A 21,865-nucleotide genomic window follows, 5' to 3' on the forward strand; every position below is an offset into this window, starting at 1 on the left:
AGAAGATTTTTTGGTGCATTTTAATTCAAGTAACTTGCCACTGCTGAACTGGTACTAGGTTTGCAAAATCAGGTTAATGGTCCTATCTGGTAGGAACATCAGTAAGAAGTCAAGTTAGACTTTCTGTCCTGTGAGCTTTTCATTCTGCACACCTATCCTCCATACTTGAATTTGCACTAAATTGGTGACTAGCTGCTTGTAAAATTTCAGCCCTGTCCCTTTCCCTTCCAGACCTCATCCCATATAGGATTTAATGGGAAGCATTTGAAGGATAGTTGTTTAGTCAACAACAACAAAAAAGTAAGAATAATGGCTCCTTTCCAGCCTGGCTTCCAGAGCCTCTGATCTGCTGTGGGGAGGGACCCCCACCACCAGTGATTGCGTCTTCAAAATAGGGATTCTTAACAGACAGAGAATTCCCTCCTTTTGCTTTCTGCAGCAGGAAAATGAATTCTGTGTAGTGTCCTGTGATTTTCTTTGCTTTGGCTCACACAGCAGTGTATCTGTGATACATGTTTGGTTTTACTCCTGATTTCAGTGCTAGTGCAATATTTTTCCCTGTTCTTGCTTCTCTTTGGCTTTTGGTCAGTTTTTTGTCGATTGTGACAGCGTGAGGGGCAAGTGGCAATATGATTCTTTCACTCGCCTCTTTCCTGGCAGTTAATATGCTGGAATTTAATTTTGTTATGGCATCCCACATCCAATTTTTGTATTAGCTTGTGTCTGAAATTCAGTTATAAGTCAAGCATCCAGGCTTGCTTGGAGAACTCATATCAGTGTCACCTGACAAACTCTTGAAAGGGTGAAACGTATTCTGTCTTCACACCTATTAGCCATAGTATAAGTGAGACTCAAGAATATAGTAAATTCAGGGGTTGTATTAATCAAGCAAAAATAATTGATGGTAACTAGACAGAGGATATTTAGGACAACGGGGAGCAAATGGCCTTGCAATTCCTATGACTCCGGAAAAGGCTGCTTCAACCTTCGATTTGCTAATTAACTATGGAGTAGTGCAGTCATGCTATAATACCCAGGAGGTCACACAGCTGCACACTTAACTCACTTTTATGTCAAGGCAGCAAATGAGCAAAAATCAAACTGACATCGAGGCATCTTTTTTCCAAAATGAAGTTCATTAACCATCAGTGAACTACTGAACCTGATGTCCGATAGCAACTTAATGCCCATCAAATCCTCAGCTTATCCCAACTGCTATTGCCCCAATATTGACTCACATCATCCAAGAGAGAGTGAATTGTTTTCTTCACTTAATTAAAAGGGCATCAATGTGTATATTTGATTTTAGATATGTTCTTATTGTAAAGAAATTAGCTAAGTAGAAAATAATTTTATCACATAGTCTTTTACTAGCTGCCTCATCCCTGCTTCTTGGTTTTGCTGTAGGAGACTTGGTCCTTTAGGGCCCTTCTGAGAATGAAAAGAGAGCGAATGTAAATTTGGACCACAGGACCAAAGTGAAAGTTCAGGTTTACCTGCTTAGGAGGTTAGACTCAAAACTTTACTATAATCTCAGAAAAGTAAGCCCAATTCCAGCACGAATTAAGCAAAACTATACCTTTTATATGGTTTGTCTAGAGGATTCAGAGGCAGGTGTTCGTAGTACATATTACATGGAAAAAATTAATAAACATCCTTCTTCAGCATGTCTTCCCTCTGACAACAAAGTGCCCTTCTAAGCGCATGAACTCTGTCCTTCTCAACATCCTTTCTGCAACAGGGATTCTACCTGGGCCTTCTCCACTCGTCTCAGTCTTGTCTGGCTGTGAGCCAACTGCCGCTGCAAGTTTTTCCTCATTCATTCTCCATAAGGGATCTTGTCCTGCTCAACTTTGAAAGGAAAATCACAAATTTAACCCAATAAAACAGAGTTGTCAGCCAGGCACGGCGGCTCACCCATATAATCCTAGCACTTTGCAGGGCTGAAGTGGGTGGATCACCTGAGGTCGGTAGTTGGAGACCAGCCTGACCAACATGAAGAAATCCCATCTCACCTAAAAATTCGAAATTACCTGATGTAAATGATGAGTTGATGGGTGCTGACGAGTTGATGGGTGCAGCACACCAACATGGCACAAGTATACATATGTAACAAACCTGCACGTTGTGCACATGTACCCTAGAACTTAAAGTATATAAAAAATAAAAATTTGAAATTAGCTGGGCAGGGTGGTACGTGCCTGTAATCCCAGTTACTCGAGAGGCTGAGGCAGAATTGTTTGAGCCTAGGAGGTGGAGGTTGTGGTGAGTCGAAATGGCACCATTGCACTCCAGCCTGGGCAAAAAGAGCGAAAGTCCGTCTCAAGAAACAAGACAAAATAGAGATGTCCTTTTAATTTTTGCTTCGTGAGGGACGGTGTAGGTTGGGGAGAGAGGATGATAGAATGTGTTGGGAGTAGATTCAGGTTCTCAAGAGCTTTAGATGATTCAGGCTTTCCACTGTTCTACCAGCAGTGTTAATGTCATAGGTATACTGCTTGGACAATTAACAATAAATCAATATTTTCAATGATGTATATTATCTTGGATCTAACTTTTGAAAGGCCATTTCAAGATGACCTAAACCAAGTTTATTGAAAATTGCCTTCCAGTTTTCAGTCCTTCAGTAGTAAATTATACATTGAAAGATACTTGGCATTTTACTTTCGTGGGCATCTGTGTTAGGGCTTGTGTTAAGGGATGATTAATTGAATTTCTTTTAAGTTGCTATACAGTATTAACATACTAACATATTAACCTAATGATAGCCTAAACAACTGATCTTTATTATGATGCTAATAAAAAGACATTGAAGAATAATTCAGAGAATATCATGCATCTGCCCGACTCTTTTATAAAAATATTTTTGTCAAAGTAATTAATACATAATTTAAAACAAAAATAGTACAAGTATTATAATGAAAATGAATGATGTTACCATTCCTTCCCCATGCCCACAGAGGTTACTTTCAGCTGTGAGATTTCTTTTAGTATTATCTACATGTAGAAAACAAAATTATAACACTAAAGCTACAAATAGAATACACTACTTAAACTATTCTTTTGACTTTTAAAAATTGGCCTCCTGCCAGGTGCAGTGGTACATTCTTGTAGTCCCATCTACTCATGAGGCTTGAAGTAGGAGGATCTCTAGAGAACAAGGACTTTGAGGCTGTAGTATGCCATGATCATGCCTGTTAGTAGCCACTGCACTCCAATTTGAACAATGTAGAGACCCCATTTCTCATAATAAGTAAATGTTTAAAAATTGGCTTCCTCAAATAATTGATTAGAATTTAGCTCTCTTACATTCCCAACATTTATATATAATTATATATTCCTTTCAGATGAAAATCAACATTAAGCATTTACATCATTATATTTTTATAAACATTTAATAAGATCAAATGATTTTGTGCTTTGCTTATATTTTTTATTTGTATGACCTTTTCTTTTTCCTGGAGTTATTATTTGTTTCAATTTTTTTCTTAGTTTTCTAAGTTCTCATTCATTTATTTCAAATTGCTCAGATTTATGAATCATTTCTTCTTTTTTAGCCCCTCTCACTTCCCCTCTCCTATTCATGGCCACTAAGAGAGCAGAGAGAGGGAGGGGGTGCTTACAGCAGATAGCATTCATCCCCTTGTTCCTCTACTGTTACCCCTTCGCCTATTCTCTTTGCCTTTCTGGAGTTTATACAGTTTTATTCCCTTGACTGTCATTTTTATTCAAGTTCTGGGGAGGCAGAGGAGAGAAATATATGTGTTTAACCTCCTTGATAAACATAAATTTCTGTGCCATTTTCTTTTAGTATTTTACCTAGTCTTCACATCAGTCTAAAATGTTGGTGTTACTATCCCCATTCTTTAAGAAGATGGACGGCCGGGTATGGTGCTCACACCTGTAGTCCCAGCACTTTGGGAGCCTGAGGTCGGGTGATTGCTTGAGCCTAGGAGTTAGCAACCAGCCTGGGAAACATAGTGAGACCCTGTCCCTTTTTTTTTTTTTTTTTTTTTTTTTTTTTGAGACTGAGTCTGGCTCTGTCGCCCAGGCTGGAGTGCAGTGGCCGGATCTCAGCTCACTGCAAGCTCTGCCTCCCGGGTTTACGCCATTCTCCTGCCTCAGCCTCCCGAGTAGCTGGGACCACAGGCGCCCGCCACTTCGCCCGGCTAGTTTTTTTTGTATTTTTTAGTAGAGATGGGGTTTCACCATGTTAGCCAGGATGGTCTCGATCTCCTAACCTCGTGATCCGCCCGTCTCGGCCTCCCAAAGTGCTGGGATTACAGGCTTGAGCCACCGTGCCCGGCCGACCCTGTCTCTTAAGAAAAAGAAAATCAGGTTCTAGCAGGACTGAAATTGTCTATTACAGTTTAATATAATTTGTTTCTCATAACTAGTTCATTGTCATTAGTATATGCTTGTTGAAGAATAAACAAAAAATCTTTAATGGAAATATAGATGACACGTTTCAGTTTAAAATAATAAAGCAATTGTTTTTAATTGTGAAAAAAAAAAAGTAAAAGAAAATCAGGTGGTGTGTACCTGTAGCCCAAGCTACTTGGGAGGGTGAGGCAGGAGGATTACTCAAACCCAGGAGTTCCAGGCTGCAGTGAGCTATGAAGGCACCACTGCACTTCAGTGTAGGTGACAAGGTGAGCAACTCTCTGAAAAAAGAAGACAGAAGTTCAGAGATACTAAGTGGCTTAATTCACATAGTAGATATGGATCTGGGATTTCAAAGCAGTCAGTAGCCTACAAAGCCCATTCCTTCCTTACTCTGCCAAAACGTCATGTCTCTTTCATGTGAGGGTATTGACAACTCTTGAGCTCCTTGAAAAGTTTCTTATCAAATAATATTTTAGTTCTGGTGATGCTTTAGATTAGTTTCATTACTGGTCCACCTAATTTAACAGTTGATCAGCTATAGGCACAAAAGGGAATATATAATGAACATGCCTGAATTTGAGAATCTTAAAGAATTAGTTATAACCTTCACAGAGAAGCCAGAAGGACTGAGGAGATACGGCAGGGCTTGGGGGATAACGTGCTCTAATCAAAGGATGTCTCGTGTCCTTGTGCAATCATTTAAAAACGAAGTAAAAAGAAACCTGTAAGTACTTGTAGGAGAATAATCTACAGGGCTAAAAAGCTAAAATCACAGGAGTTGATTATGCCAGATAAACTTAGTTTCTATTGTTTTGTAAAATCACATAGTGACTGCAGAGAATGAAAGCAGCAAATGGAATTATCAGGTTACATACAGCTCCACAACACGTGGTACAGTACACTAGAAAATGAGAGAAAAAAATTAATTAAAATTAGTGTGTCTCTAAGCACTGTTGCGTTTCCCTGCAAACTAACAGAGGTTAAATATTTATTTTAAAAGGTGAATGTTGGCTGGGCGCTGTTGCAGTTGCTCATGCCTGTAATGCCAGTACTTTGGGAGGCCAAGATGGGCATATCACCTGAGGTCAGGAGTTCGAGACCAGCATGGCCAACAGGGGTGAAACCCTGTCTCTACTAAAAATACAAAAATTGGCTGGGTGTGGCGGTATGTGCCTGTAATCCCAGCTACTCAGGAGGCTGAGGCAGGAGAATTGCTTGAACCTGGGAGGTGAAGGTTGCAGTGAGTTGAGATGGCTCTACTGCACTGAAGCCTGGGTGACAGTGAGACTTAGTCATAAAACAACAACAACAACCACCACCACCACCACAAAAAACAGTGAATGTCAACCCACTAAGACAACAACTGTTTAGAACTACCTTTGAGCCTATTGCATTAAAAACTTTCATTAAACTAGGAAACGTTAATATTTGAGAACATGCAACAATAATAGGTCAACGTGAGGTACAAAAATAACAAAGAAGCTTAGAGCTTTGTTGAAATTGTGCAGCATATAACAAAGATATATAGGGTCAAGCACATTAAAAATGCATAAGAAAAATTTTGAGTCTGAACCTTTGCCAAGAACCATGACATCAACATTTGCATTATTCGATTTTCTGATTCTATATCACCTTTTATTACACCAATTTTAAAATGCCAGAAACTGATGTTTTGTCTCACCCAGAAAGCAGAAATGAAACAGATATTTTGCTAAGTTAAGGTAATAATAGATTGACCACAGATAAATAAGCCATTACAATAACTAAGTTATAAGGAAACACTACCTTACTTTAGAGATGCAAAAACTGAGCCCCAAGGAGATGGGTTAATTCTCCTAGTCTCAGACATAGTGAGACTGGGAGATGTGTTCATAGATGGGTTAAACAAATCCTTTTTTGTAAGCCATGGTTTTCAGAAAGGAGTAACTTAAATAAAATTTAAATGGTACTTAACTAATTTCCAATGATCTGGCTGTTTTCGAAACACTTTGGAAAACTGGAGAATGAGAATATTATAAATGCAAAATGTTTCTTTGAAATTCTCTTAAAGACATTTCGTTTATTTTCCTGTGAGAGCTACTTTGCTTGAGCCTTATAGAAATAATTCTGCTTTTGAGTACTAGTGAGAAGAAACATCTTTATTCTTTCAGTAGATATTTATGAATGCCTACTATGTGCTAGAGTTATGCTAGGCTAGAGGTAGAATGATAAACTGATATATAAGGGTCCTCTCGTGGTGGAACACTCATTCTACTGGAGAACTAGACTCTTTATGATGGTTGTAGCAGACAATCTAATGAAATTTTTTCTTATTTCTAATGTCCATGGTTTCTGGCTTCACAGTCGCTATCACAAAATTATTCTGACATTATCCACATATGATATTGCTAGATAGCCATGGCTGTGAAATTTGGTTCCTTAGCAACTGCAAATGTACCTTGGAAAGGAAAAGAAATTGTCATGAAATACTCTAGGACAATATGTCCTTCTCAAAACTATAGGTTAACCCTCAGCATAATATTTTTTAGTATGCCATAAAAATATTTCAGATAGAAAGCATCATTTAAAGTAGCATTTTTGGCTGGGCACAGTGGCTCAGGCCTGTAATTCCAGCACTTTGGGAGGCTAAGGTGGGTGGATTGGGTGAGCCAGGAGTTTGAGACGAGCCTAGGCAACATGGCAAAACCCTGTCTCTACAAAAATACAAAAAGTAGCTGGGCATGGTGATGTGTGCCTGTAGGCCCAGCTACTCCGGAGGCTGAGGTTGGAGGATGGCTTGAGCCCAGGAGGTGGAGGTTGCAGTGAGATGAGATTGTAGCGGGGGGCAGGCGGGAAACATTTATTTTCCTGGTGATTTCATAGTACAGGAAGTCATCACTGTTACTTGAATAAGACTGGATGGTAATTGGGGGGTGATTTATATGACGTCTCTTGCCCAGGGTTAGCATGCTCTCTGGGTCTTGCAGGATGAGGGCCAGTTTCTAGACTCGCAGTCTGCTACTTAACTTCACCTCATTCTGGATTTAAAGGACTTGAAAGAAACATTCTGTAGGCTCTAGGTGCTCCCAATTTTAGAGGATCCACCTCAACATACATCAAATATATAACAGTATATCCACATCAGGTATTAAACATAACTGATATATAATTACTCAAGCATTATGTTGAAAGAACATAACTTCTCAGAGTGCAATAAGAAACAACATTTCTCCTACTCAGTGCCTGCCTAAACATACTCTAGGGTTATTTCCCTACCCCTGAATAAAATCTTAAACAGACCCTAAAACCCATCTGCTCCCTCTTAATCAAAAATCCTCTAGTCATTTTGTCAAAAGAATAATCTCGTGTTTGTAATAAACATATCCATGTCAGTGGAATGCTCAACTCCAACTTCAGCATCAAGGTCCTCTCTTCCCCATCTATTGGGAACCTTTATAAACTCTTGAGAATTTCCATTACTAGGTCTTTCCAGTTGAGCTTTCTTGATGCAGTTGGTGCCTGTCCCAGGGTCTTCCACTGCTACAGGCTCCTTCCTTTCTGCATTTGACAGATCTTTTCACTTCGGTTCTCACTTTTTTTTGTTTTTCTTTTCAGAGTCTCACACTGTCGCCTTTCTGGAGTGCAGTGGGGTGATCTTGGCTCACTGCAGTCTCCACTTCCTGGGTTCAAGCGATTCTCCTGCCTCAGCCTCCCGAGTAGCTCGGATTACAGGCATGCACTACCATGCTCAGCTGATTTTTGTATTTTTGGTAGAGATGGGGTTTCACCATGTTGGCCAGGATGGTCTCGATCTCCTGATCTCATGATCTGCCCGCCTTGGCCTCCCAAAGTGCTGGGATTACAGGTGTGAGCCACTGTGCATGGCTGAGGTTCTCACTGTAGTCAAAGTCTTCTTGGGCAGAACCTTCTAAGGAAGATCCTCAGACAGAATCTAGGCACCCAAGTCATACACTTTCATTTATCATCATTGAGAGTATAATTATTTCCTAAAATCTGTCCCTGTTCTGAGTTTAGGAAACTTTAGCCACTGACGTGGACATCTTTTTAAAGCATAAATTAGATATTTTGTGCTCCCAAACTCCAGGACATACATGTAATGTGGCTGAGGCCCTAAGAATTTATACCTAAGTCGACATGACTCATTGAAATACTGTGTAAAGTCAGCATGGAATCAACAGATCTTACCAGGAAAAAAAAGTTGTGTCATCAGACTGCAGTGGGTTACAATCCACATTATGTGAGTTGTGTGCGAAAGATAAGTTACTCAACTGTATTGAATTTCAAATTGATTAATTGATAATTAATTCCTCAATATTTGTCATAAAATGTGTATAAGGGAAAGAGTTTAGACATAAGATCATGCAACAAAGTGAAAATTAAATAAATAAGGGCAAAAGGAATACAGGAAAAGAAATGTAAGATGTAGCCAGAGTTTATTTTAATATGCAAAGTTTATGTCATCATAGTTTCCTCATTGCTTAAGTAAAGCTATAAATTCTTGACATATAATAGTTACTCATTAATTATACAGTGGTCACCATTACTGCAAGTATACACAACTTGTCACTGTAAAAATTGCAAAGACGTATTTGTTTCCATTTTACACTTAGTGTTCAATTCTACTGAGGTTCTCATGAGAAGATAGAAATGAATGGATTTTGAAATAAGGATGGACTGAGCAGGATAACTGAGCTGTCTTGGTGGATAATAGATAAAGTACACTCTGAATTAAAAAGAAAGCTCTCTGAATCGCCTATAGAAGCAGACATTATAGATAGGGGAATTGCAGTATGTGATTACTTACACAAAAAAGTAAATATTTATAAAATTATTGTAGAAGAAAAAGGAGGTATTAAAAGTAAATAATGTGGGTCATTTTTGGTTTTTGTTGGTATTGTTATTATTACTATTAGTTGGCAGCTGATATTTGTTGAATTACCAGTATAGGCCAAGTACTTAATCTGGGTTATCTCCATCCTCAAGGGTGAAAAAATAAGTGATCTTTCTATAAATCAGGATGCTGACTCAGTGAAAAGAAATTTAACCAAAGATAACATAGAATTCAAGCCCAAGATGTGTATTAAGTGGTTTCTAAATGATTATAGTGTTTGTATTAATTATGAGCTCTAAATGAGCTCTATAATGACTGGACACAGTGGCTCATACCTGTTGTCCCAGCACTTTGGGAGGCCAATGTGGGAGGATAACTTGAGCCCAAGAGTTCGAGACTGGCCTGGGCAATAAAGAGAGGCCCTGTGTGTACAAAAAAGTGAAAAATTAGCCAGCCATGGTGGTGCACACCTGTAGTCCCAGCTACTCAGGAGGCTAAGATAGGAGGAGTGTTGCTTGAGCCTGGGAGTGATGGTTGCAGTGAGCCAAGATTACATCAGTGCACTCCAGCCTGGGCAACAGAGTGAGACCCTGTCTTGAAAGAAAAAAAAAAAAAAGGCTTTATAACCAATGTCCACCCCCTGCCCCACCCCCAACTTTAATGCATAGAGGAGAGGTACAGTTACTTTGTAATATAAGCTACTCTAGTATAGAATCAGGTATAAAGTAATAGTGACTTTGACAGTGGCTGTTTAGATGTCACATGCCATGGGGGAACTTCAGTAACTACCATGTCATTATTTCTAGGCTATCACTAATAATTAAAAATAGATAACAATAAAACAGTAATTATAGGGGAGAGTGAGAAATGTGGAGGTGTAGGTCAGAGGACATGAAGTAGTGGATATGTAGGATGTATAGGTCTGGAGATCTAATGTAGAACATGAGGACTATAGTTAAAATATTTTATGGTATTTGGAATTTTGGTTAAATAAGTAGACTTTAACTGGTTGTGTCATACAAAAAGAAGTGTGAAATGATAGATATGCTATTTTGCTTCACTATGGTAACCATTTTACTACCTATAGGTTTCTCATAATGCCATGTCACCTTAAATATACACAATAATATTTATTTCCAAAAAATGCAATTGCAATAACAGTAATAATGATACTTTTAATATAGGTAATTTGACCTTCTGAAAAGTCTGAGTACTAAAATCTTTAGGACACTTTACTATGTTTATTAAGTCCCAACTTAAAGTCTAGGAAAAAAGTGTGCTTAATGTGTAAACATAGATTCAAAATAGTTCCTTAGACATACCCTGTCCTCTCCCATGTTTCATAAGTGTTGTTTATAAGCTCTAGGAAAGAGAGCTCTGAAGAATAGAGAATTTTGGAAGCTCTAAGAATGTGAATTATGTTTAAAGAATTTTATTATGGAAATTTGGTTTTAATGTGTATTCTCTGATAATATTTAGCAGCAGGAACTGGAGAACAGCCAAGGCCTCAGCAAAGATGTTCATGTTCTGGCCTGTTTATATCTATATTCATTTGCCCCATTGTCGGGGAGGAAAAGAAAATTTTAGGGAAATGTATATAAAGACCAAAGTACTTAACTTAGGACATGCTTAAATCCAGCATTAAGTATCCATCTACTTAATAATGGATGGATCAGTGGAGCTGATACAAAATTATTTGATTTTTCTCATTGGCATTTCTTTATAATATGATATAGATTTTGCTTTTCCCTTTTGAACTCCATCTTTTATGTTTCCAGTTCAGCAAGTCTTTCTTTTGGTTCTCCCTCCTGAGCCACATGGTTTAAAACATTTTTATCTTTAGCTGTCTGTATTATTCTCTTCTCACACCACTGTGAAGAAATACCCAAGACTGGGTAATTTATAAAGAAAAGACGTTTAATTGACTTATAGTTCAGCGTGGCTGGGGTGATTTCAGGAAACTTACAATCACGGTGGAAGGCACTTCTTCACAGGGTGGCAGTAGAGAGTATGAGCGTCATCAAGGGAAATGCCAGACACTTGTAAAACCACCAGATCTTGTGAAACACTCATTATCATGAGAACAGCATGGAGGAAATCACCCTCATGCTTCAATTACTTCCAACTGGTCCCTCTCATGACCCGTGGGGATTATGGGAACTACGATTCAAGATGAGATTTGAATGGGAGTATAGCCAAACCATATTATTCTGCCCTTGGCCCCTTTCAAATCTCATGACCTCACAATTCAAATCACAGTCATGCCCTTCCAACAGTCCCCTAAAGTCTCAACTCATCCCTGCATTAACTGAAAAGTCCAACTCCAAAGTCTCATCTGAGACAAGACAAGTCCCATTTGCTTATGAGCCTGTAAAATAAAAAACAAGTTAGTTCCTTCTTAGGTACAATGGAGGTACAGGCATTGGGTAAACACACCTGTTCCAAATGGTAGAAATTAGCCAAAACAAGGGACTACAGGCCCCATGCAAGTCCAAAATCAATAAGGCAATCATTAAACCTTAAAGTTCCAAAATGATCTCCTTTGACTCCACATCTCACATCCAAGTCATGCTGATGCAAGAGGTGAACTCCCATGGCCTTGGGTAGCTCTGCCCCTGTGGCTTTGTAGGGTACAGTCCCGCTCTGGGACTGCTTTCATGGGCTGGCTTTGAGTGTCTGTGGCATTTCCAGGCATGCAGTGCAAGCTGTCAGTGGATCTACAATTCTGGGGTCTGGAGGATGCTGGCCCTCTTCTCACAGCTGCATTAGGCAGTATCCCAGTGGGGACTCTGTATGGGGGCTCCAACCCCACATTTCCCTTCTACGCTGCCCTAGTAGAGATTCTCCATGAGGGCTCCATCGCTGCAGCAAACTTCTGCCTGGACATTCATACATTTCTATATGTTCTCTGAAATCTAGGCGGAGGTTTCGAAACCTCCGTTCTTGACTTCTGTGTAGCTGCAGGCTCAACACCACATGGAAGATGTCAAGGCTTGGGGATTGCACCCTCTGAAGCCATGGACTGAGCTGTACCTTGTCCCCTTTTAGCCAAGTCTGGAGCAGCTGAGACACAGGGTACCAAGTTCCTAGGCTGCACACAGCAGGGAGACCCTGGGCCCGGCCCAGGAAACCATTTTTTCCTTTTCAGCCTTAGGGCCTGTAATGGGAGGGACTGCCAGGAAGGTCCCTGACATGCCTTGGAGATAATTACTCCATTGTCTTGGTGTTTAACATTCTGCTTCTTGTTACTTGTAGAAATTTCTGTAGCAGGCTTGAATTTCTCCCCAGAAGATGGGGTTTTCTTTTTTATTGCATTGTTAGGCTGCAAATTTTCCAAATGTTTATACTCTGTTTCCTCTTAAATGCTTTTCCACTTAAAAATTTATTCCACCAGATACCCTAAATCTCTCTCAAGTTCAAAGTTTGCGGATATCCAGGACAGGAGTGTAATGCCACCAGTCTCTTTGCTAAAACATAGTAACAGTTACCTTTGCTCCACTTCCCAACAAGTTCCTCATCTCCCTCTAAGACCACTTCAGCCTGGACTTTATTGTACATATCATTATCAGTATTTTGGTCAAAGCCATTCAGCAAGTCTCTAGGAAGTTACAAACTTTCCCACATCTTCCTGTCTTTTAAGCCCTCCAAGTCTCTAAGAAGTTCCAAACTTTCCCACATTTTTCTGTCTTGTTCTGAGCCCTCCAAAGTGTTCCAACCTCTGCTTTTGGAACCCAGTTCCAAAGTTGCTTGCACATTTTTGGGGTCTCCTTATATGAGCACTTCACTCTATCAGTACGAGTTTACTGGATTATTGTATTCTAACACTGCTCTGAAAAAAACACCTGAGACTGAGTAATTTATAAAGAAAAGAGGTTTAAATGACTCACAGTTCTGCCTGGCTGGGGAGGCCTCAGGAAACTTACAATCATGACTGAAGGCACCTTCTCACAGGGTGGCAAAATGGAGAATGAGTGCGAGCAGGGGGAATGCCAGACACTAATAAAAGCATCAGATCTTATGAGACACTCATTATAAGGCAAATAGCATAGGAGAAACCACTCCCATGATTCAGTTACCTCCACCTGGTCCCTCCCATGACAACTGAGGATTATGGGATCTACAATTCAAGATGAGATTTGGGTAGGGATGCAGCCTAAACCATATCAGTGTCCTTCCCTGAAAATTACCCACCTCCTCACAGTCTCTTATACTTCCTCAACTGAGATAAGTCATCTGTGAGCTAATGCCTCTTACCAAGTATGCTGGAGTGACACCTGCTATTCAGATCAGGGCACATGGAGTTCTCCTATCACTAGAATGCCCTCTCATGGCTTAAAGCATGAACCATCCAATAAACTCATTGCCGGTTACAAGGGGCCAGTTGAGGCATAGAATGTTTAAATAATCATGGTGCATACTCAATGATCCTGAGCAGGGTACTGAGGTAGGAGGCAGGACTCAACTCAGGAGGTAGGGCTTGACTTCAGAGGTGGGTCTTGTACACTGGACCAAATTGAGGACCAACTAAAACAGGGGTGGGACAGAAGCAGCTTTCCATAAACCACGCCCACTAGTGTCCCATGTCAGTTTACCATTGCCCTGGCAACACCTAGATGCTGTTGCCCCTTTCCATGACAATGATCCAATAACCTGAGAGTTACCACCGTTTTTTTTTAAAGAAAGTTCTGCGTAATCTCCTTAATTTGCATATAATTAAAAGTGGGTATAAATATGCCTGTGTAACTGCCCCTGAGCTGCTACTCTGGACATACTGCCTATGGATGGGGTAGCTCTGCTCCTCAAGGAGCAGTCCCTCTGCTGCTGCTGGTCAGTGCCACTTCAATAACAGTTGCTGTCTAACCCCACCAGCTCACCCTTTAATTCTTTCATGGGATAGGCCAAGAACCATCCCAGGCTAAGCCCCAGTTCTGGGGCTTGCCTGCCCTGCATCAGTACTATACACGGTCTAAACATTATTTGATGTGCTTACTTACCCTAATCAAAATACAGAGCCAAAATTTGTAAGAGCCTCCAGAACTTGTAGGCGTCCACCACTTACTCTGGAAAGAAAGAAAAGCGTAGTTCTTGCTCAAAATGCAGCTCCATCTATTAGAGTTGGTAAATATGTAGAAAACAGCATGTAGAGATTTCTACACATTTTAATGAGATGCCGAGTCCTTTTGACAAGGTGACTTGGTTTTCTTCATGTGCTAGGAAAATGTGAATGGAAGAATTATGGAATGCCATTTTTCATTTAACATCATTCTGTAGCTCTCTTTTCAAATGAAAAGCCAGATTAAAATACAAAATCAGTGAAAATGAGCCAATTTCAGCAACTCTGCTTTTTCTGACTTGTTCATTTACCCAAAAGTTTTCAGCAATGTTTTAGGTAGAAAATGCTGTTAGAAATAGAATATTTGCCTTTAGGGGAATATATTGATCTACTTAACAGCACAGAAAAACAAATGGTAAGCTGAATCCTCAGAACTGTAATTTATCTATAATTTAGAAAGGGTCAAACCTCAAGAAATAAAGTTGCGTATAATTTTTCTCAGCCTGAATCATATTTAGGACTGTAGGGAACCATATTTAGGACAGCATTTCAGATATGAAGATGCCTAAATGAACTGAAATCACTCAAATTTAGCAACTGAAGAGCAAAAGTCTAGCAAATTGGTAGCTAACTCTTAACAGTAACCACATTTTGAAACAACATTCTTTGACAAACCATTGTCTTTCAAGAACTAAGATGTTCAAAGCAAACTGTTTAACATTCAAACGTGTTTCAGAAGTATGCATAATGACTCCCTAATGATTAAAAAAAGCATACTCATATATTAGAAGTTCTGAGATATTTTTCTTTCTGTTATATAGTTTTCCAAACTTGTTAGATCATTATTGCAACCTTTCTGGAATATTCTCTGTACTATTTTGTCAAACACAGGTGTTTCGCAGGAAACAACTTGAGAAGCTCTGAATTGGGCTTTTTGGTGACTCGTGTTGGATAGAATCAGCTGTGTATGCTTAAATCTTGCACACTTAATGCAAGAAGTACATGCTACATTGAGAGTTCTTCAAAGTTCGTGATCAGTTGTTTCTGCGCTTAAAGTCATATCCTAAAATTGAAAGAATTTTATTTATACAAAAGGAAAAAAATGCACTGCTTTTCAATATTTGTATACGTCTCATTGCTCAGTTAGGGAATGCCTTTTGCTTGGAGGTTGTAATTGCTCAATGAATGTGCCCTTGGGCATATAGCTTAAATTGGATTCTCCGGTAATTTTTTGACCATGTAATTTAGTTTAGACTTTAAGGATTAAAATCAAATTATTGGAAGTAAAAAAAAAAAAAAGACCTAATGTTCCTATTGTATATTAACGTTGAAACACCACAGGTATGTTTATGAGATGATACTACCCACGAAAGTGAACCTTTTCCAGCTGGTATGAGAATGATTTTTGTTTGTTTTTACTGTAGAGGGAAAGGTAGTGTAAAGATAAAGTTTGATTTTAAAAGGATGCTTAAATATTTATTAAATAGCATTATAAAGGCAACTACAGAATTAAGTGGCCTCAGCCATCTGCCTTAATCAGGTATTTTATTAAGTATCTTAATCAGTATATACTTAAAGCTGATAAATCATTAATATTAATAGCGTTAATATTAATTTCTTAGAATAATTTTTCTTTCATTGATAATATTAAAAACAGAACATTGAAATAGATGCCTAATACCAGGCTTACTGAGAAAAATAGACTTCCCTGGAAAATTAGCAAAGGATAATTGTTAAGTGGTTTCAACACTTGTTTTTTCACAAATCTGAAATTAAGAATCTAATTAGGCTCATTTTCTATATTAGCTCAGAGCTAATATAAACTTCAATTACTAATCTCTTCTGATATGGTCTAATCTTATTATCTTCATTTGTTGTGAAGACTTTGCTTCTGTCTTACTGTTATTATTGTTTTTAAGTTACATGGGCATTATTCATAAGTAAGCATAAAAGAGTAAAAGACATCAGTTTACTGTGGTTATGTGGCAGATTTGGTCTTCCCCTACAAGTGAGATATTGCACATGAATCTGGCTACAGTATTTAAGAAAAGACTGACTGAAAGAGTCCCGGAGAAGAGTGAGTGAAAAGAGTTGTGAGGAAGAGTAGGGAAGATAAGGAGAATCTAAAATAGACTTTTTCAGCCAGAAAAGACCTAGGCCAAGAATGGCTTTCCCTGAGGGCTATGAAATCATGACCTGTATAGATAGGGAGGATATTGCTTGCTTGCCAGCTTCACCGATGTTTGAAGAGCATTTTTGGACTTAAGAAAACAAGTACTGTCTTACGAAGTGGCTAACACTTGTATTATATTTATAACTCTAAGAAGAAGAGTTGATAAAACACACATACCAAAAGAATATGGATAGAAAATGTAAAAGGTACATCATGATCAGGTTACTTGGGAAATTAGGTAAATTGAGAATACTTGTCTTATTTATTTATTTATTTTGAGACAGGGTGTCACTCTGTCTCTGAGGCTAGAGTGCAGTGGTATGATCTTGACTCACTGCAGCCTCCACCTCTTGGGGTGAAGCCATCCTCCTACCTCAGCCTCTCAGGTAGCTGGAACTACAGGCCCACGCCACCATGCCTGACTAATTTTATTTGTGTTCTTTGTAGATATTGGGTTTCATCATGTTGCCAGGCTGATCTTGAACTCTTGGGCTCATGCAGTCCCCCCACCTTCAACTCCCAAAGTGCTGAGATTACAGGTGTAAGCTCCTGTGCCCGGCCACTTCTCTTACTTTTGCTAGAACTTTATGAAGGTCTTAGCAGTGGTATGCTGGTAAACAGGCTCTTGAATGAGAAAGAGGGAGAAAGAAGCATTTTCTGATTGCCATGGTGTAAACACATGCCAATCATGATTAATTTCAAGCTACCAAAAATTTAACAACTGGCTTTCAAAATTCCTCAATATTTACCAACTGCTCTCACAACTCATTAAATTTTTTAGAGTCTATGGAGAAAGTCACTGTCAGAGAGAAAGTCTTTCTGGTTAAATTATTAGTCAGGAAACCCACAGTACTCCCAAAATTAGCATAAGTGGATTAAAATGATAATTTAAAAATCTGATTTCATATGTCTTCCCTCTCATACAAACCTTCCATTGGTTTTCACGCATGCATCTATTCATTCATGCTTTGCCTATTGCATCTCCATGAGGCATGCGATGGGGATTGTAAGAACAGGAAAACTTGGTAGAAGGGGAGATTGAGGTGTTAGACTTCATAGTCTGATGATAAACATCTTTTTGGGCTATGAAGACAGTGGACTCAGGCAAACAGGCATTACATACACAGTATCTATAGGCGAATACAATATTATGATGCTGTGGGTCTGAGGAACGTGGAACTTCTAATGTGCTCTTTTCCAATTACTGTTAAGTCTCTTTAACTTCACTGTGCATGTGGTTCTTGCTAAATAAATGGCAGTGTGGAAAGAAACTGTGTGAAAAAAATAATAGTAAGACAATGACTTGTAATTAACCGAGCTAACGGCTTCATGTAAGCAAAATGAACAATTTACAGGGGCTTTTATGTACTTCCACCAATGCATTGAAAGAATTATGATTATACATTTGTTCTAGAAAGTGGCTGGAAGGTGTTAAATTGCTTAGCTCTGTTACAAATGAAAGAGTTGCTTAGTAATTATCATTCAAACATTCATTTCATAAAAGGGTATTTGTTAATGCCTTGTCATTAAATAGGAGAGATGAAGAGCTAGCAGATCTGTCAGGCTGAGAAACACATTTCACCCCCACCAAAACTATATTTATTCTTCTCAAGATTTTTTTTAGCCATTCCCTGTGTCAGCCTCACGGCCGGTTTCGTGGGCTAAGAAGGAGTTTGGACTTTGGTGACATAAATGATGAACAGAGCTGGTTGCTATAAGGGAACTCAATAACTGTTCTGCAGGAAAAAAACTTTTCATTGAGAAAATGCCACGCTAATGTACTTAGCTGACTCACAGAAATCAGGATATCTTTTGGCTAAAATGTAAAAAAGACTCAGAATACTTATGATTTCACTTTATTTGGACTTACAAATAAAATATCATTTGATTGTACACATAAGATATATTTGGAACTCCCTGAGTATATTAGTCCATTTCACACTGCTGATAAAGACATATCCAAGACTGGGTAATTATAAAGAAAAAGAGGTTTAGTGGACTCACCGTTCCATGTGACTGGCAGGGCCTCACAATCATGGTGGAAAGTGAAAGGCACGTCTTACATGGCAGCAGACAAGACAGAATGAGAGCCAAGTGAAAGGGGAAACCCCTTATAAGACCATCAGATCTCATGAGACTTACTACCATGAGAACGGTATGGGGGAAACCATCCTCATGGTTCAATTATCTCCCACTGGGCCCCTCCCACAGCACATGAGAGTCCTGGCAGCTACAATTCAAGATGAGATTTGGGTGGGGATACAGCCAAACTATATCAGTGAAGCACCTTATTTAAGTTTAATAGCTTAATGTGTCACTATTCTTAGCAATTTCAAATATTTGGAAATAAATCTTGACCCTTCCTCAGCTTGCTTATAGATCTCATTTTGAAAAAAAACCTAGTAACTTCATTGTGAAACTGCAAGCTGCTGAGTTCATTCATTTTTGTAAGCCCCATATCTAACACAGTGGTCAGTACATAGTAAATGCTCAATAAATAATAGAAAATGGATGGGGATGTGTTAAGAATATGGTGAAAAAACATTATCTTCAACTTGATAGATTTTGTAATGATTCTGTCATTCACATCCCTTCTCTATACCCAGGTGATGAATATTCAGAAAACACAGACATGTAATCTTAGGTAGTATGTATAATTTTGTCATGTAATCACTGCTTGTAATGCTTACAATTATTTACAATATTTGATGATGGTGAAAAATACTTTCATCAGAATTGACGCAGCCTCATTATATCATTTATTCTTAAAGTAACAGACATTGAAAGAGACTGAAGTAAATAAATGAGTGATAATTTAACTGAAGTGACACATCCTTTTTAAACACGGAATGGAAACCTGCTGAGATGAGGAGCATTTCTAAAAAGTGTTTAGCTTAGTGCAGTTTAGCTTCCTGTAATATTTATTTACTGTGGATGTAGAACATTTCCTGTATGTATTTGCTACAAAATTCTCTTGGTAATCGTGTGTTTATTAATCTTTCTCATTTGCATTTCTTTTTAGTGCATTCATTTCCCTTGCTGGAATTGCAGCACACTGGGTAGATATGTGGGCCATTGCACCAAGTGCTGAGCCTACAGATTAGTTCCCGTCAAGTGGCTTCCCCCTACATTGGCACCCTTATGATAATGAAACATTGCACGGCCACTTAGCCATCACACCACAGCCTTGTCGCACAGCTCGGTTTTCGCAGCTCGCCAGGAGCCTTTAGGAGCAGCAAGAACACAGTGTAGTGAGTGAGCCAACACATTCCTTTAAGAATTGCCAAAACCTCCCGGTAGAGAAGGGCCTCAAATATCATTCCAGATAACACCAAAATCGACCAAAATAGGATGCCTCATTCTGATTAGAAGAGAGAAAAGAACAACTCATATTTCTTTGGCCTGCTTAGTCATACAGGATGCATCACCAATGTCATTTTTAAAATACTGAGATTGCTAAATATATGCATATGTATATGTATATATGCATATGTGGGAGTATATTTATCCGACTTCGTAAAACAAGCCCGTCCATGGTGGTGACTGTCTGAGGACACAGAGGACGTGGAGCAGAGGGGTGCTCACTGCTCCTTAGCTAATTTTCTATGCCATTTGAAGCATGGCAACTTCCTGCAAAGAGAGTTACAATTAATCTGTGTGTTTTTACCGGGAAATAGAAGGAAGAACTGTGACTTTTTTTTTTTTTTTTGGCAAGCGCATCTCTGAATTTACCTGAACAGAACCTTGAGGCCTGAGTGCACTTACAAGCCTCTATTTAAATGATGCTGTTTCCATGCATGGCTGGTTATCAAGCCCTTTTCTCAAGTAATAAGAAACATTTTCCCATGCTATTTCTTTCCTTGCTTGTGAGTTTCTGACAAATTTCTTAAAAGCTTTCCATTCTGGATGTGTGAGATGAGAGGAAATTTGATGGCAATAAGATTGAGGCATCTTGGAAGAATTTTAATTAAACAGTTTGGATGTTACTTTCTCGATTTTTGACTAAAAATGTTATGAATTGAATGAGTTTGAGGATGGGAAAGCTAATATAATAATAACTTGTGGTGCAAAGACTCTAAGTGTTAACTGTGACAAGCTTTGAAAGAAAGATTGGAAGGGTTTCATGAGTGGTATCTGGGTGTGGTTGCAAAAGAAAGCGTGGACATTAATAGATATGATTAGGGGCAGTGCGAGACAAAAACTACTCCAGGCAATAGCAAAAAGTCAGCCACTTCAGTTATGCAGACAGAAAGCTCACTGACCAGTGTCAAGTAGAAAGGAAATTTGGACTTAAGACGATACTTTATTTGAAAGGATTATTACAAGAGTGGTGAAAGGAATGATTATAGGTGGAGAAAGATAATAGGGAGATAGCTTCCACCATGAGATCTGCTAGGTCTCAAAAGTTAAGCAAAAGATGAGTTTTCTTTTATAGGCAGAGGTAAACATGGCTAGAATTCACCAAGTTTGGGGAAGTGGGTGAGGAATGTTGCTATGATCAGATAGCAGAGGAGAGAATGTTTTATTCTGAAATCAGCTTATTCTCCAGAGGTTGTGGCTAAAGTTCAGCGGTCTAGGGGAAGGAGAGAATTTTGCATTTTGTTCTGATTGATCAATTTGTCGTTTCTGAGGCCGAGAATGGAAATGTGAAGGATCTGTGTTCTGGCCTTGTCATAGGTAAAGGAGGGCATCTGTTTCTTATCTAAGTTTTATGGGGACATGTGTTTCTTTGCAGTAAGCCGTTTCTCAGAACACAAACTATGGGAGGATTTATTAACTTATACTGTATTTCGGGATCACAGGGCTCCTGTGAAATTCAACACTGTCACCAGCAATGAGAGAGAGTGCAGAATAGCAGTTGGTGTTAGAGCACCAAGGACTAAATGGAGAGTCTGGAGGGACAATCAGAGCTTAGTGATGGGGAGTCCCAGAACAGATGGCATGCTGAGCTCAGCCAGGCAGGCAGGCCTGCAAAACGTCTGCATAAGGCATATTTATCCCCAGCAGCAGGAGCTCAGGCCTGGGCTGGAGTTCAGAGAGAAGACTTCATTCCTCAGAGGCAAAATGCGGAGAATAAAATGGGCCCCAAATCTCAAAGCTTATAAGGTGAGTGTTGGTTTTGGGAACCCAGCATTTCCATTTAGAGTAACCAAGACATCAACAAGAGCTGAATTAACACATTGGAGATACGTGGGAGAGCGCTGAAAATAAGTCTTCTTCCCACCAGTGGATGAAATTGATCCTAGACTCTGGATCGTCAATGTGGTCCAGCTCTTGTAGAATGAGAGGATGTGAAAAAAAAGAGAACAGACAGATGTTGGCACATAATATCTTTAAAAAAGGGTCTCTTCTTAAAGAAAACCAATTTATTTTCAGCCTGAATAATAGCATAGTGCATCATGAGCCTCTGTTATTTCCATAC

General features: G+C 39.1%; 1 protein-coding gene and 1 long non-coding RNA gene across 2 annotated transcripts in view; both read left to right on the plus strand.

Moving 5' to 3' along the window:
* Positions 1–21,865, plus strand: part of LOC105491117 (sarcoglycan zeta) — a 1,216,031-nt gene that overhangs the window by 89,710 nt on the left and 1,104,456 nt on the right. The window lies entirely within an intron of this gene.
* The window catches only part of LOC139355915 (uncharacterized), a 46,834-nt gene continuing 29,283 nt past the window's right edge, over positions 4,315–21,865 (plus strand). Inside the window, exon 1 of the long non-coding RNA XR_011607217.1 lies at positions 4,315–21,549. This is a non-coding gene — a long non-coding RNA (uncharacterized lncRNA). The remainder of the gene's footprint in view (positions 21,550–21,865) is intronic.

Source organism: Macaca nemestrina, chromosome 8, assembly GCF_043159975.1.
Source record: "Macaca nemestrina isolate mMacNem1 chromosome 8, mMacNem.hap1, whole genome shotgun sequence".
Taxonomy (NCBI): Eukaryota; Metazoa; Chordata; class Mammalia; order Primates; family Cercopithecidae; genus Macaca; species Macaca nemestrina.